This window comes from Bactrocera oleae, chromosome X (assembly GCF_042242935.1).
Source record: "Bactrocera oleae isolate idBacOlea1 chromosome X, idBacOlea1, whole genome shotgun sequence".
Classification (NCBI taxonomy): Eukaryota; Metazoa; Arthropoda; class Insecta; order Diptera; family Tephritidae; genus Bactrocera; species Bactrocera oleae.
The window spans coordinates 16488561-16503975 of record NC_091541.1 but is presented as its reverse complement, the minus strand read 5'-3'; the positions used below and the strand labels follow the sequence as shown (position 1 = coordinate 16503975).

At 31.7% G+C, this 15415-nt stretch overlaps 1 protein-coding gene across 5 annotated transcripts in view; it reads left to right on the top strand.

Moving 5' to 3' along the window:
- The window catches only part of LOC106623764 (RNA-binding protein MEX3B), a 680038-nt gene that overhangs the window by 399519 nt on the left and 265104 nt on the right, over positions 1–15415 (top strand). The gene's annotated exons all lie outside the window — the stretch shown is intronic.

Sequence of the window (15415 nt, the reverse complement as noted above, 5' to 3'; positions counted from 1 at the left end):
AAAGATTTAAGAAAGGGATAAAACCATTGAATTTCGATATTTTTTTGAGGGTTATTTCAAAAAAACTTAATGCACCTCTATGTCGCGACGGAGACGGTTGGCATAAATTAAACAAAATTTGTAAAATTGCATTTTTATATCTGAAGATTTTTAACATTTATGTAAGTATATATTAGAGGTATGGATAAATCGTCCCCGATTCAATATCATTTTTCGATATCGAGGTTATTTATTTTATCCAAAATAGCGTTACATGATATTTTTTGAGATTTTAAATTTCTATTTATTTTAGAAGTTTTATAAGATATTTTAAATTTTACAATCCTATATATTATGTACATTATTAACAAAATTACAATTATGTACCATAAAAATTAATGATGATTAAAAGTTTTTATTCGTTCAGCTAAAATATTTATGTTTTCAAGTTTCATTTCTTAATTTTTTGTTTCAATATATTCTATAATTTCAAAATTATTAATATGATTGTTCTTTAAATATTTTCAAATTTAACAATCGACATTTTCATATATAACATTGTTAATATTTGTATAATTCTCAGAAGTAACAAGGTAAACTCCATTTTTGGCATAGCCATCAATTGTGTTATTTCCTTAGACTAATATTGCTCCTTCTTTAATTTCATCTATTTTTTTATTTTTTTCTTTGATTTGTTTACATTTGCCTTTTTTTCTGGACAAAATATCTGATAGGCAAGTATTTGTATTATTAATTTTGCAATAAGTGATTATCATTTTTTGTTTACAATATTTTATATTATTGTAATATAGTTTTTGTTTGCATTTTGTAATTTCTTTGCCAATTACTAATTTACCGTCTTCTTGTGTGATTGCTCTTAGTTCATAGTATTTGCAATCATTTATAATTTTTGGATACTTAATATATATTATAAACAATTACATCTTTATTTTGTAATATCTTAAAGTTAGAAATGTCCATTAAATCAGTTATAGTCAATCGTCCGTGTTCATTTTGTATTATATTTTTATCTCATCTTAATGTAAAATTACAGGGTTTAAAATTCCTATTTTTGCCATAGCTATCGTATAAACCATATTTTGTAGTTCAGTTATTAAAAATTTATATTTCTTTTTCATTAAAAGTTTAACATGTGAATTTTCGTTTACATTTTTAATTATGTCTGTTAATTGACTGATCATTTTCAAAATTTCAGAGTTTGTTGTGTATTTATAATTATTTTCAATTAGTTCGTTTAACTTATTATTTATTAAAGTTTCGATAATTTCAATTTCTGGTTCTGTATCTAAATCATTAATATATGCTACCTCATTTTCATTATATTATTCCCTTGTATTATTATATCTGTATTTTTTATTACAATAACTTTTGTCTGAATTTATAAGTTCTCTAAAATAAATTAAATTAGTAATGTGAAAAATGTCGCCATAGTCATTATATAAAGCTACGTCTCCGTCCTCTAATAAGACATAATCCTCTCTTGTATAGTCCACAGTGTCCGTCATTGTTTGAACAATTAATATTAGAAATATTAATGGTATCATTTTCTGAAAATATATATTCAACATTTAATATTATCTTTATGTACTATTATATTTCTGTATTTAATTGTAACCTTATTCCTTAAATCTTCTTTTATTACTTGTTTCTTGTGTCTAGGCTTTAGCTTATTTCTCTCCCTATTCCTATTATTTTTTCATATATAACATCTCCACATAAATATGTTTTGTTAAATCTATTTTTATTTTGTCTTTCTAGCATCCTAGTTTGTGCTAATAAGAGTTTGTCTGGTTAATTATCATGAGAGACCTTATTATAAAGGACTTCGAATGGTTTCTTATTAGTTATCGAATGTATAGCTTTATTGTATTGGTGAGCGGCTCTATATATTGATTCCGAAAAGTTAATTAAATTATATTCTTGTTTTATACATCGTGATATTTCAATTATTGTTGGATGTACCCTCTCTATCTGACCATTTGCGGTGCTATGATTTGGGTTGCAGAAATAAATTTCAATATGAAGTTTCTGCAACAGGGATGTAAATTGTACCGTATTAAATCCTGGTTCATTATCAATTGTTATTCTCTTTACATTAGGGAACCCTTGTAACAGTCTCTAACACTTTATCTTCTAAATTAATTTCATCTGCAATTTGTTTAATAACCAAAAACTTTGAATAACTATAGATACATGTAGTGAATTTTAATGATTGTGCATAAAATATATCTATATGGATTTGTATTCAGTCCTCTTTTGATATAGGGACCTCTCCAATAGGTATTTTTATGGGATGTCTATCATGTTTATTTTTATTACAAATTTCACAATTTCTAATGTATTCATTAAATTGTTTATGCACTTCTGGCCAATAGTAAAAAGTTGAGGTTTGTTTAATATTTTCGTCAATGCCCCTGTGCGCTCTATTGAGTTTGCTCTATTATTAATCCCCAGTCTTCCTTGTTTAGTATATCCATGGGACAATTTTTCGTAAATAAAAGCTTGTTAGTAAATGTTTCTTTTAATTTAACCTTTATTTCATATAAGTTTTCAGGTGTACAATATATTGTTACAAGATTTGGTTGTAAGAATTCTTTTAGAATAGTCATTAAATTTTCAAGTGTTTCATATTCAATAATATGCCTAGTTTTAGTAAAATTATTAATAGATTCGTGAATGGTAAAGCGACCTATACTAAGAAGTATTTGTTGCTTGAATTGATTCAATGGTTTTATAGTTTCTTGAATTTGTGTATGATCAGAGCTCTCTGCTGAATACTGTGTGTCCATTTCTGATGAATCATCAGTTATATTATTTAAGTTTTGTCGGGATAATGCATCCGCGACTATATTAATTTTTCCCGGTTTATAAATCATTTTTGGAGTATATTCCTCAATAATGGTATGCCATCTTTTCATTTTTATACTCTCGCAACTTGTTGCTACAGAATGTAATAGTTTTGTTCACCTAACGGTTGTTTGTATCACCTGAAACTAATCGAGTTAGATTTAAAGTTATATAAATATAAATGATCTGGATGAAGAGACGAGTTGAAATCTGGGTGTCCGTCCGTCGGTCCGTGCAAGCTGTAACTTGAGTAAAAATTGAGATATCTTTATGAAACTTGGTACATATATTTCTTTTACCGTAAGACGGTTGATATTGTAGATGTGCGTAATCGGACCACTATCACGCCCACAAACCGCCATTATCAAAAACAAATAAATTGCCATAACTAAGCTCCGCAATAAGATACAAGACTGTTATTTGGCACACAGGATCACATTAAGGAGGGGCATCTGTAGTTAAAATTTTTTTTTAAAGTGGGCGTGGTCCCGGTTTAATGTGCATATCTCCTAAACTGCTAAAGCTATAATAACAAAATTCACTGTTTTTAGCACCTCTACCTACAGTGTGAAAATGGGTGAAATAGGGTGCCACACCCCCACTCCCCATATAAAGGAACTGTTAAAAAATACTAAAATCGCGATAAACCAAGCACTAAACAAGTCAGAGACATTAAATTTTATATCTAGGATGGTATGAAATGACTCTATAGGAACCGCGTTCTAAATTAGTCAGTGGGCATGGCACCGCCCACTTTTAGGTAAAAAACCCAGATCTTGGGATCCGCTTTACCGAGTTCAACCAAATTCGGTACATAGCATTCTTTTATTATTATATTTCTATGTTATAGTGCGAAAATGGACTAAATCGGATTACAACCACGCCTATTTCTCATATAAGACCATTTTAAATTCCATTTGATTCTTTCCTTTCCAGTATACAAATCAAGCAACAATGATTGTATCGGGGTAGAACTTTGCGTCAATAATGCTTTTAAAGTATGCCACTATGTGACCAAAAATTCTCTAAACTCTTTAAATCCCTTACTACTGTGTATGTATATATACTGTACTACCAGTGCCTATAGTTGACTTTTTACCGAAAATATCGGTAAACATACAACAAGGCGGCAAGATCCACAAAGAAATCTAAAACGAGTATATCATTTGACTTTGCGAGAGTATAAAATGTTCGGTTACATCCGAACTTAGCCCTTCCGTACTTGTTACATTAGGATTTCTCGAAGAGACTGCGAAAGTCAAAGGTTGGTGATCTTCATTTATTTCTAAATCTCATTCTCCATAAACGTAGTTTCTTAAAGTTATTAATGCCCAAACTATGGCATAAAGTTCTTTCTTATTCGTTGCATAATTATTTTCTGTGGAATTCAATGCTTTAGAGATAAATGTAATAGGTTTTCCATCTTGGCTTAATACACCACCTAATGCATCGTTTGAGGCATCGTTTGCTAATATACATTTTTTATTAAAGTCTGGTTGAGTTAATTCTACTTGATTGGTTAGTAAATGTTTTAATTTTTCAAATGCTAAAATTGCGTCCTGTTCTAATCGAACTTCAATTTTCTTTGACATATGCTGAGATATATGTCCATTTTCTCCTGGTAAATGTTTGTTTAATGGTTTAGCTATTGCTGCAAAATCCTTGATAAATTTCCTTTACTATCCATATATTATATAATGGAAAATTACAAATCGCTTCAACTTTATGCGGATCCATTCTGATTACATCTTTTGAAACTATATATCCCAAAAACTCAACTTCATTTTCAAAAAATGTTGACTTTTCTAATGATATTTTAATATTCGATTTTTTTAGTATGTTGATTACTTGATACAAATGTTTTATATGATCGACTAAGTTGCGTGAAAAAACAATTATATCATCAATATATACATGACAGAATTTTCCAATAAACTCTCTTAATACTTGGTGCATTCTTTAAACCAAATGGCATTTTTAAAAATTCGTATTTTCCATTATTTACTGGAAATGCAGTTTCCTCGATGTCCTCAGGCCTTATTAAAATTTGGTGAAATCCTGATTCTAAATCGATTGTGGAGAAATTCTGTGATCCTCCTAGATTTGAAAGTATAACATTTGTATCTGGTATCGGATATGTATCCGAAATAGTGATTTCATTTAGTTTTTTGAAATCTTAATTTTGCTGTGACATCATCATTGATACCCTTTTTAGGTATCACCCATATTGGAGAATTATATGGACTTTTACTTGGTCGTAGAACTTCGTTTTTTAAAAGATTATCGCTTTCTTTATTCACAAAAGCATTTGATGCTAAAGAATACTGATACTGTTTACTCCAAATTGGAGTATTTACCGAGGTTCTTATTTCCGCACGAATATCCGTTCGAAACAGTAAATTCATGTTTATTGAATAATGTATTTCATTTATTTTATTTCTTATTTTTTTCCTCAAATATAAAATTTTTTCTTTATTTATGCCGGTATTTTCTTCGGCTGGTGCTTCAGAGAATTCTTCCTCCAAAGTAATTTTGTTTAGGTAATTTTCTTTATTGTCGGTAAGTACATCGACTGGCGTTGAAGAACTTTTTTATTCCACAGTAAATTTTATTCTTTTGTTCCCAGTATTACCATCGGCTGGCGTTGTAGAACTTTTTGTGTTCCACATTATATTTTTTATAATTGAATTTTTTATTTTTGTTGCCGGTAGTACCATCGGCTGGCATTGTAGAATTTTTTTGGTTCACATTATATTTTTTATTTTTTATATATTCATTGTGCTGGTATAAATCTTTAGCTTTATAGTCTCTGCTCCCAATTTAATTATATTTCCTTTAATGTTTTCATCTTTTAAATTTCCTTTACTCTCATGTTGCTCAGATTCATTTCCTAAGCTAAATATGTCTTCTTCCTTTTCATTATTTATTATCAATTTTTTCCTTTCAAGTTGATCACTGCATTAATTTTATTCAGAAATTTGTATCCAATTAAAAAGTCTGCTTCTAAATTTTCGATTTCGTAAAAAATGTGTCTTTTACCAAAAAGAGTAATAAAATGATAATTACGTATTATCGAAAATCCATTAATTGTTTTTACTCTTTTATATATATTTAATTCGGTTTTATTCTCATAAATTCCTGATTTTATATAGCAACATGTTGCTCCCGTATCTAGTAGTATTTCAATGTTTTGGCCATTAACCCTGTCATGTAAGAAAATATATGGCAGAGTTAGTTTTGATCTAAAAATTATCCTCTTTAGAATTATTTATTCTTTGTGTTTTACTTAGTGGTTGATTACTTAGTTGTGCGCTGGCATATAGTCGTTTATCTGTAGTATTTATTTTTGTATTGTGTACATTATTATTTACATTATAATATGGTCGGTTTTGGACTCGAATACTTGGATCGACATCCATTAGGATAGTTCTTGCCTGAATGATTTGTTGTAAGGACATTTGATTGTAGCCTTTTTGAAATTGGGTTTGTGGAAACCGTAAATTATTATTGAAATTTCCGTTATGGATGTTAGTACGTTGTCTGTAATAATTCGGATTTTTGCCGACTTGTGATGCGAAAATTGCTCGCATATTATTTCATTCTAATTCTTGTGCTTTTGCCAACGCATTTGGCAAATCCGTTGGTGATAGTGAAAATAATATATTGGCTAAATTTAAATTTAGACCTGTTATAAATATACGCAACGCATCCCGCCTATTTTTTGCGTTTAATTCTTTAGTTACGGCACTATCCGATCCGAAAGTCATTATCGTTTTATTAATAAGTAGAGTTAATTTTTGATGGACCTTATTATAGTATTCAATAATTGAATAAGTGTCGCAAAATGCGTATCTCCTTTTCGATAATATGAGCTGGTCGCTTGTCCGCGTAAGCAAAATCGAGTCGTGCCAAAATGGCATCGAAATTAAGAACCGTTCCGTGATTGGATAAAATGTTGTTAGCATCGTTTGTAATGTTATTTCTTAGTATAGTTAATGCAGCAAAGTATCTACGGCTGCCCCTTACATATGAGCTCATTGCGTTATTGGCTGATTCCCTCCAGCTAACGTATTTAGTTTGTTTTCCATTAAATTCTGGTAGTGATTTGACCACCTCAAGTGACTCATCACAATTGATATGTAGATCGATCACTTCTATTCTATAATCAACGACTGTAGTTGACTGTGTAAAATCGTGTAGTTGCCTTCGCAACTCCTCTACCTCCAATCTAAGAGAAGCATTTGTTGCAGTTATTAGTCTAGCAGAAAGATTCTCGTTCTCACTATTTAGAGCCATTTTTTATTATTTTAGTTTTTGGGTGTTTTAAATATGGGCAAGTTTCAGTTCTATGGTTGCCCTTGCAATGATCACAATAGTACAGCCTTTCGTATTTTTGGTGTACTTGAATTATTTCCCATTAAAAAAATGTGAAAAACGGTTGGCCTCAAGGGCCATCCCTGCAACTTCCCTCTAATTTCATACGCTAACGTTCAAATTTCGCTTTTTTCACTGCTTTTGAGCTCTTCGAAATTTTTCGTTTTCGATATCTAGCAAGTAAATCAACCGATTTCGGCAAACGATGTGTTTCTTCAAGGTTTAGAACTGATTAGTTTTTGGTGTCGATCGGTCAAGTCGTTTGGAAAAAATTCGAAAAAAACGATTTTTCAAAATTTGAGATTTCTCGAAATCTACTGGTCCGATTGGGTCCAAACTTACACGAAATTCAAGTGCAATGAAACCCTTTGGAATGCCGTTTAGTTTATTCAAATCGGTTGAGCAGTTTAATAGTTATAAGAGGGTCACATACATCCACACACACACACACATACATCCACACATACATACAGACATACGGACATCATCGTAGAAATCGGGGAAGCTTCCTCGACCCTCAGAACGTCGAGATCTGTTGAGAACTCGATTTTTGCAAAATGGGGTGAAACCAATATCTTCCCGATTTTTAGAAAATTTTCCATTTTCTTAGCGGGAAGTTAAAAATTTTCTTCTAGGAAAGGATGCTTTTTATTTTTAACAATGTTTTAACGTCCTTCTTTTTCGCATATCCTAATCATAGCTATTGTTTCAGATACTATTGTATCCCTATTGTAATAGTCCTCAACTGTTGCTACTTTGTTTTTTCCTATGTATTTAAAAACTGCCCTCGCACATTTTCTGGTAATAGTATGTTTGTGTGTCGAAAAAGGGTTGAATCGGGGGAAGTATTGACCATATATACATACCTAAAAGAAAGATTCGAACTTCCGGTTTTTTTTTTTGCGTATGTGAATTATCTTCATAAAATGGAATGAGCGTTTTTTTCTAATAACAGTACATCTTTGTGCCTAAAATGGATAAGATCGAATGAAAACTTATCCTACCCCCATGTTAGTAATATCAGGATTTACAAACATCCGGTGTACTTTACTCCTTATATAATATAATATATTGGTTGTGAGGTACCTTAATGAAAATCAAAGATCAACTTTTTCGGTTAATAGGTCGTAGTAATGCCAAAATCGGGTTAATACTACCCTTATATATGTAGATAGATAGATTCGTTTCATATTGCTTCGGTTAGTCCCAAAGCCTTAAAATCTAGGATGCCTGAGGGATTGATGGATGGCATGTGACTTTGCTTCAGCTGCATCAGGCCTAAATGCGTGATCCTTCTTCTAGTCACCCATCGTATTTCAATAATAAAATACAAATAAGATGATACGTTTAAATCTTCTGGTGGCAGTATCTATGATTTATTTCATTTTTCTCCTGTCTTAGGAAGTTTGTCTGCTATTTCATTTCCTTCAATACTTGTATGTCCCGAAACCCACAGTAGCCGAACTTTATTCTATCTGTTGTTTTTGATGCATCTGTGTACCACACCTGTGATTGTGATTTTATTTCTTTCTTTAACGGCGATTGATTCCACTATATCTTTTCTCCTAGAGCTATGCTGAATTTGAAGTTAAAATGTATGGCCTTCGGTATTTTGTCTCTATTAACCTTCAAGCGGTCGCGCGACGTCGATTCGACCGCATTCAATACATTTACGCTGATAATAATAATAATTCTCATCGCATGCATATCATGTCCTAAGTAGCTTGTCTTGTTTTACTTCTTAGCAAATAAATTCATATCATGTCCTAAGTAGCTTGTCGTGTTTTACTTTTTACCAACTAAACCGTTTACCCTTACTCCCCTCGCCCCTTTACCTAACTTCGCATAATTGTTTCATTTACGGTGCACGTCATTTGCAATGAAAGTTATCTTGGCTAAGACAAGAGTTTTGAATAAACCTAAAGATGATGGTTATCTTTATTTATTTTTTGTTATTAGGTTTTGACCTAAAGTTAATTTTTTTTGACAAATTAATGTACTAGACAATGACTAATGTTATAAAACAAATACTGATTAGTTAGTGTTTCATTTCTCTGATATATTCAATAGGTCTTTTAGGTACTCTTATCTCCCATATACCTAATACAACGGTAAATTTTAAGTGAACGTTGTGTTAAAATTAAGTGAACGTATAATATTAAAAATGCTATAGTTTAATGCAGTTATTCATTTATAAAATGCTTGAAAATATATTCTTGAGTATACCTGAACAATGTTAAAGGCAACGAGCCCAGAACTATGAGTTATTTCCGACTTTCCAGCTGACTAAACCCGTTCCGGTTGGTGTGAAATTTTAAGGAAATTAAGTAAACAAGTTTTCATAAAAATTATAAAATTATATTAATGGTTTAGCGCTTAATATGATTTGGTTGACGTTTTTCATATCAACTCAACATATTTTTGCCTCTTTTGTTGAGTTTATATCACATATATATATCTTATTTGAGGGTGATATTAATATAATTTTCGTTGGCGCGTAGTAAAATATAGTGAATCTAAATCTAAAACTAAGTGAACCTACGACCTTCAATATAAGTTAATAAGATACCACATTTGATTATAATCCATTCACAATATCGTCGAACAATGAATGTTGAATTCTTTCGAACATTTTTTAATATAATAAAAGGTTTACCACCACCTGAAAGTATTTCCCAGGCTTTTGCTTGCAAGTTGCTTAAGTATACAACGTTCGGTTACATCCGAACTTAGTCCTTCCTTACTCGTTTATTTCTACATCGTCATTTTTATTTTTTATATTTCTTTGTATATCTTCTTCTCGTTTTTAATAGTTTTATTATGGATTGTAATATTGCAATTATTAAAAACAATGCAACATTTCCTGTTAAATTCAAATTTTTACCATTACAATGTTGATAGATTGTTTCGTAAAAGGCATTTGTTTAAATCAAAATTGGGTTATCGTTGATGTTAACAAATCCCGTAATATTGTTGTAAATAAACTTACAATTATTGTACAATGCGAAATGTTTGTGTTTTTTTAGGTTTTTCAAATTGGCGTTTTCCTGAAATGCTAGAACTTGATTCCTTACAGAAATTGGACTCGTATATTCGTTGGTTTCATCTACATATTTCTAAATACTTATCATTTGATACGTTGGTAATAAAGTTAAGATCTGTTTTTAAGAAGAATTTCGATATTTTTACTGCGATTATAATTGAATTTTCATGTGCATGTTCCTTGGCCCCGTAAAAAGTTTGGTATTGTATAATATATGGGCGAAATCGGACCACTGCACGTCCACAAAACGCCATCGACGAAAACGCATAAGATGCTATAACTAAAATTAAATTAAGATACAAATTTTAATTTCGGCACAACGAATCGCAATAAGAAGGTACACTTGTCAAATCTCTTCAACACCTGTTACGATACTGTGAAAATAGATGAATCTTTGTGGACAATACCCTTGGAATCATAAAAACAAATCAGCATTGTCTTCAATTTTGACTTCCCAGGCGCGATTTTTTGGGTTTCGGTTCACTTCTCATTTATGTGCTCACGACCACTTTGAAAACGTTGAAACCACTCGCGCACTCTGCTATGGGCAATCATCGCCATAAACTTGTTTCATCAATTGAAGCGTTTCGGTAAAAGTTTTACCAATTTTAAAAAAAATTTAATGTTGGCTCTTTGTTCGAAGCTCATTTTCGCACCGATGACAAAAACATACTGACACTTAAAACGCAATAACTTCACTTCCAATAGATGAAATGTCATGAAATGTTTACTGGAAGGCGATAAAGGATAGCAAACTCTAACGCACTAGTCAACATATAGATGGCCCCACTAGAGTTTACTTTTTTACTGTTTACTTTGGAACGCACCTTGTATTAATACTTCAGGCATCGTGGGACCAAGCACATTTTTTTATCAATATCGAAAACTTAGTAGGACGAAGGTTAAGGTTTTTCAACGCATCCGATGAAGGATCTAGCTGTAGTAGTATATTTATTAGATAATCTAGTGTTCCGTACTGTACTTTCCGCTAATCCTGGTTTATAAATTGTCTACAAAATAACTAAAAGTGCGATAACTCACTAAATAAATGCACCATAAGCATTAAATTTCGCAAACAAGATGTTAGGGGAAAGTTTTATAGGCGGAGGTGTAAAAATTGTAAAATGGGCGTAACACCACCAACCTTTAGATGAAATCTTATTTATAAGAAACTAGTCAACCGGTTTCAACCAGATTTGGTGTGTGAAGTAACCCAAACATTCTTATCACACACTGTGTACAACGATTAAAAATTATTCAGCTAAAAGCTATCCCTGCTGTCATTTGAATGACACATTTACTCCATCGCATCCTTAAAGAAAGTCAAAAAACCTCGTGTGGCTAAATTATAAGTATAGTTTAAAATACATATAGTATAGTATAGGGGGCTCGGTATACGAAAAACATGGCAAAAACCATCCCACGCTTTTCTCATATTTTATTTATAGTAAATAGTAAATGTATTTATTGTGGAAGTCCCCATCCGAAGTTTAACAACAAAAATGCATGTTATTATAAGTGTGGTAGTTGTGGTTGGTAGTTCACCTAAATTAATCTTAAATGCCTTTTTTTATACTCTCGCAACATGTTGCTGCAGAGTATAGTAGTTTTGTTCACCTAACGATTGTTTGTATCACCTAAAACTGATCGAGTTAGATATAGGGTTATATATATATAAATGATCAGGATGAAGAGACGAGTTGAAATCCGGGTGACTGTCTGTCCGTCCGTCCGTCCGTCCGTCTGTGAAAGCTGTAACTTGAGTAAAAGATATCTTTATGAAACTTGGTACACATGTTTCTTGATACCGTAAGACGGTTGGTATTGCAGATGGCCGTAATCGGACCACTGCCACGTCCACAAAACGCGATTAATCAAAAACAAATAAATTGTCATAACTAAGCTCCACAATAAGATACAAGGCTGGTATTTGGCACACAGGATCGCATTAGGGAAGGGCATCTGCCGTTAAAATTGTTTTTTTTTTTTAAAGTGGGCGTGGTTCCGCCCCTAATAGGCTTAATGTGTAAAATGGGTGAAATCGGATTACAACCACGTCTATTTCCCATATAACACCATTTTAAATTCCATCTGATTTTTTCACTTTTCACTATGCAAATCAAACAACAATAATTGTATCGGGGTAAAACTTTGCGTCATAATGCGTTGGAAGTATGCCACCTTGTGATCAAAAATTGTCTAAATCGAACCAAAAGTATTCAAGTCCCTAGGTACTGAATTTGTTGACCCCAGTGCCTATAGGTGCCTTTTTACCGAAAATATCGGTCAATGTGTAAGACATTTAATTGAAATTCATATAATAAAATAAATAAATAAAACTCTCGATAATAGTATGTTTGTGTCAAAAAATGGGTTCAATCGAATCAATACTTTCTATAGCCCGCATATACCTAATATAAAGATTTTTGAACTTCCGGGTGATTTTATACCGCATATATCGGCCAATATGTGAGTTATCTCAATGAAAATGAAAGAGCGTGTTTTACTCATAACAAGGTATTTTTTTGCCTAAAATGGATGAAATCGAGTGAAAATTATACCTGGCCACCATGTAACTAATATCAGGATTTTCGAACATTCGTCTGACTTTACTCCATATGATTGGTGATGGTATGTGACTACCTTAATGAAACAGTGGGAACATTTTATTAGTCTGTGGCATGTTAGTAGTATGTAGTATTGGCAAAAATTAATAAAAGCGGGTTAATGCTACCCTCTACTTCCATATACTACTTATAATACTTCTCGTATGTCGGTCAGTGAGTATTAAAACTTTTTTTTATATATAAAATTGCTTCAAAATATGTTCTCTACGCTCGAGTATAGCTGAGCAATGTAAAAATTAGTATCTTTCTCTATCCCCAATATACATAGGATTTCCGTCTTTCCTCTTGACTTTAAACCGTTCCGGTTGATCAAACTGTGATATTTTAATGTAATTAAGTGGATAAGTTTTCTTAAAAATTATGTGGTTTGACGCTAAATTAGAATGAAAATAGTATATACCTAGCTCTAAACCTTCATATAATGAATTCCAATTCTCTGGTTGACGTTTTCCACACAAGCTTATAATATAAAATTTAGCCACTTTGGTCGAGTTAATATCACAGTCATACTTATGTATATCTCACTTCAAGATGTTTTTTTAATATAATTTTCGCTGACGCAAACTAAAAGATAGCAATAAGACTAAGACTAAGTTTATGGCCTTTAATATTATATAAGTCAAGAAGATACCAAATTTGATTGTAATTTAATCACGATTTCATTTGATAATGGATGTTTAATTCTTTCTCAACTTTGCCACACCTGAAGGAATTTTCTGGCCTTTGATTCTTGCGAATTTCAAGAGTATAAAATTGTTGGTTCCGCCCTAGTACCCATTATTGGGTATAAATTGACCCTAGCTCCAACATACTTTATGTAAAAAATTCAAACTTCCGTTTGGCTTTATATAAACGTAAAATATTAGATATACAACAGTTTAATGCCGAAAATGTGTAAAATCGATCCACGAATACATGTAATTGTACTACTTATGGTACAATCTTATGGTATGATTTATTTCGTTTATTTCATAATTTAATGAAATTAAATGGACAGTTTTTCTTAAAAATAATGTGGTTTATTGCTGCATATGAAATTGGTCTAGACCTTTGTATAAACCTTATAACCCTAACATACTGATTACGAGCTCAAACACTCGTTCGACATGCTTTTGGACCGTGCAAAAAGCTGTATTAAAGCAGAAGGAGACTATTTTGAATAAATTTAATTGATTTTGACTATAAAACCATTTGTTCTGTCTTTTTTTTTAAGTCCTGTTCACTTTGGAACGCTCTTTGTATTATACTCTGTAGCAACATGTTGCAAGAGTGCAATAAATATCAGTACACTGTGTTTGTAGTTTCAGTTACACTAGATTTCTTGACCAGCAAAGTGCTGTATTCATACTAATATCAGTTTATTAGTTATATAATGTTTAAACTATTGTTATATACGGTGGAAAGCAAAACCGTAATATATACAGTGGCGAGCAAACACATATACATATGTGCACCAGTATACCATAATGCCTATACACCGAACAGGAAAGGAGTCATAGCAAGGATTCAATTACAGTGAAAGAGAGCAGCACCTAGGATCCAAACTGGACGGACGGAATTATATAGGTATTTTATATATTAGGCCATTTATTATTTAATTATTATGCCTAGATTAAGTAGAAAATCTGTATTACTAAATCGACTTATATTCGCAAATACTGTTACCTCCTACAGAAACAAGTCAAAACTCGGGACACAAGGAAAACTTTTTCAAAATTCAAATCCTTTTAAATTCAAATATGACTACAGAAGACATTACTAATTTAAGAGATTTTTGAACATTTCCTGTCTGATAGTAGAATAAATATGTATTTTGATGACTATTTGTTAGCCCTTAGATCAAGTTTAACAAAACCCAAAAGTTTTCCAAAAAGAAAAGTACAGGATCGTTTTATAAACGCTTATAATCCTTTGATTTTGGAACTCCATAGAGCAAATATGGATATCCAATATATACTGGATGCATATGCTAGCTGTTCATATATAATTAATTATATTAACAAGTCTAACAGGGGAGTTTCTAGGCTCTTAAATGAAGCTATATCAGAGGTAAATGCTGGAAATTGTACTGTTAAGCAAAAACTTAAAGATATAGGTCACAAATTTATATCAGGCACAGAAATATCTGCACAAGAAGCAGTATATTGCTGCATTGGGCTCCATCTTTCGGAAGCAAGTAATGCAGAAATATTTATAAATACCTCGCGACCTGAGAACGTGTTCGAATGGTGAAACCTAGAGCAGAACTTCAGAACCTTCCTTCAGGTTCGACTGAAATATTCGTAGCCGGTATTTTATACCGTTAGGTTCAAAGATCCGCTCAGTTAGAAATTCTTTGCTTAGCTGATTTTGCATTTATGTATAAATATGTTAAATCTAGTAGAAGAGCACAAAATAGTGATCATGAAGAAGAACAGAGCGAAAACGATAATTTACCAGAAAGCGGGGTTGTCATGCCCCTTAAAGCCGGTAGCGGTTTTGTTAACAAACCTACCAAACCTTGTGTTATTTGGTATAGAAGGTT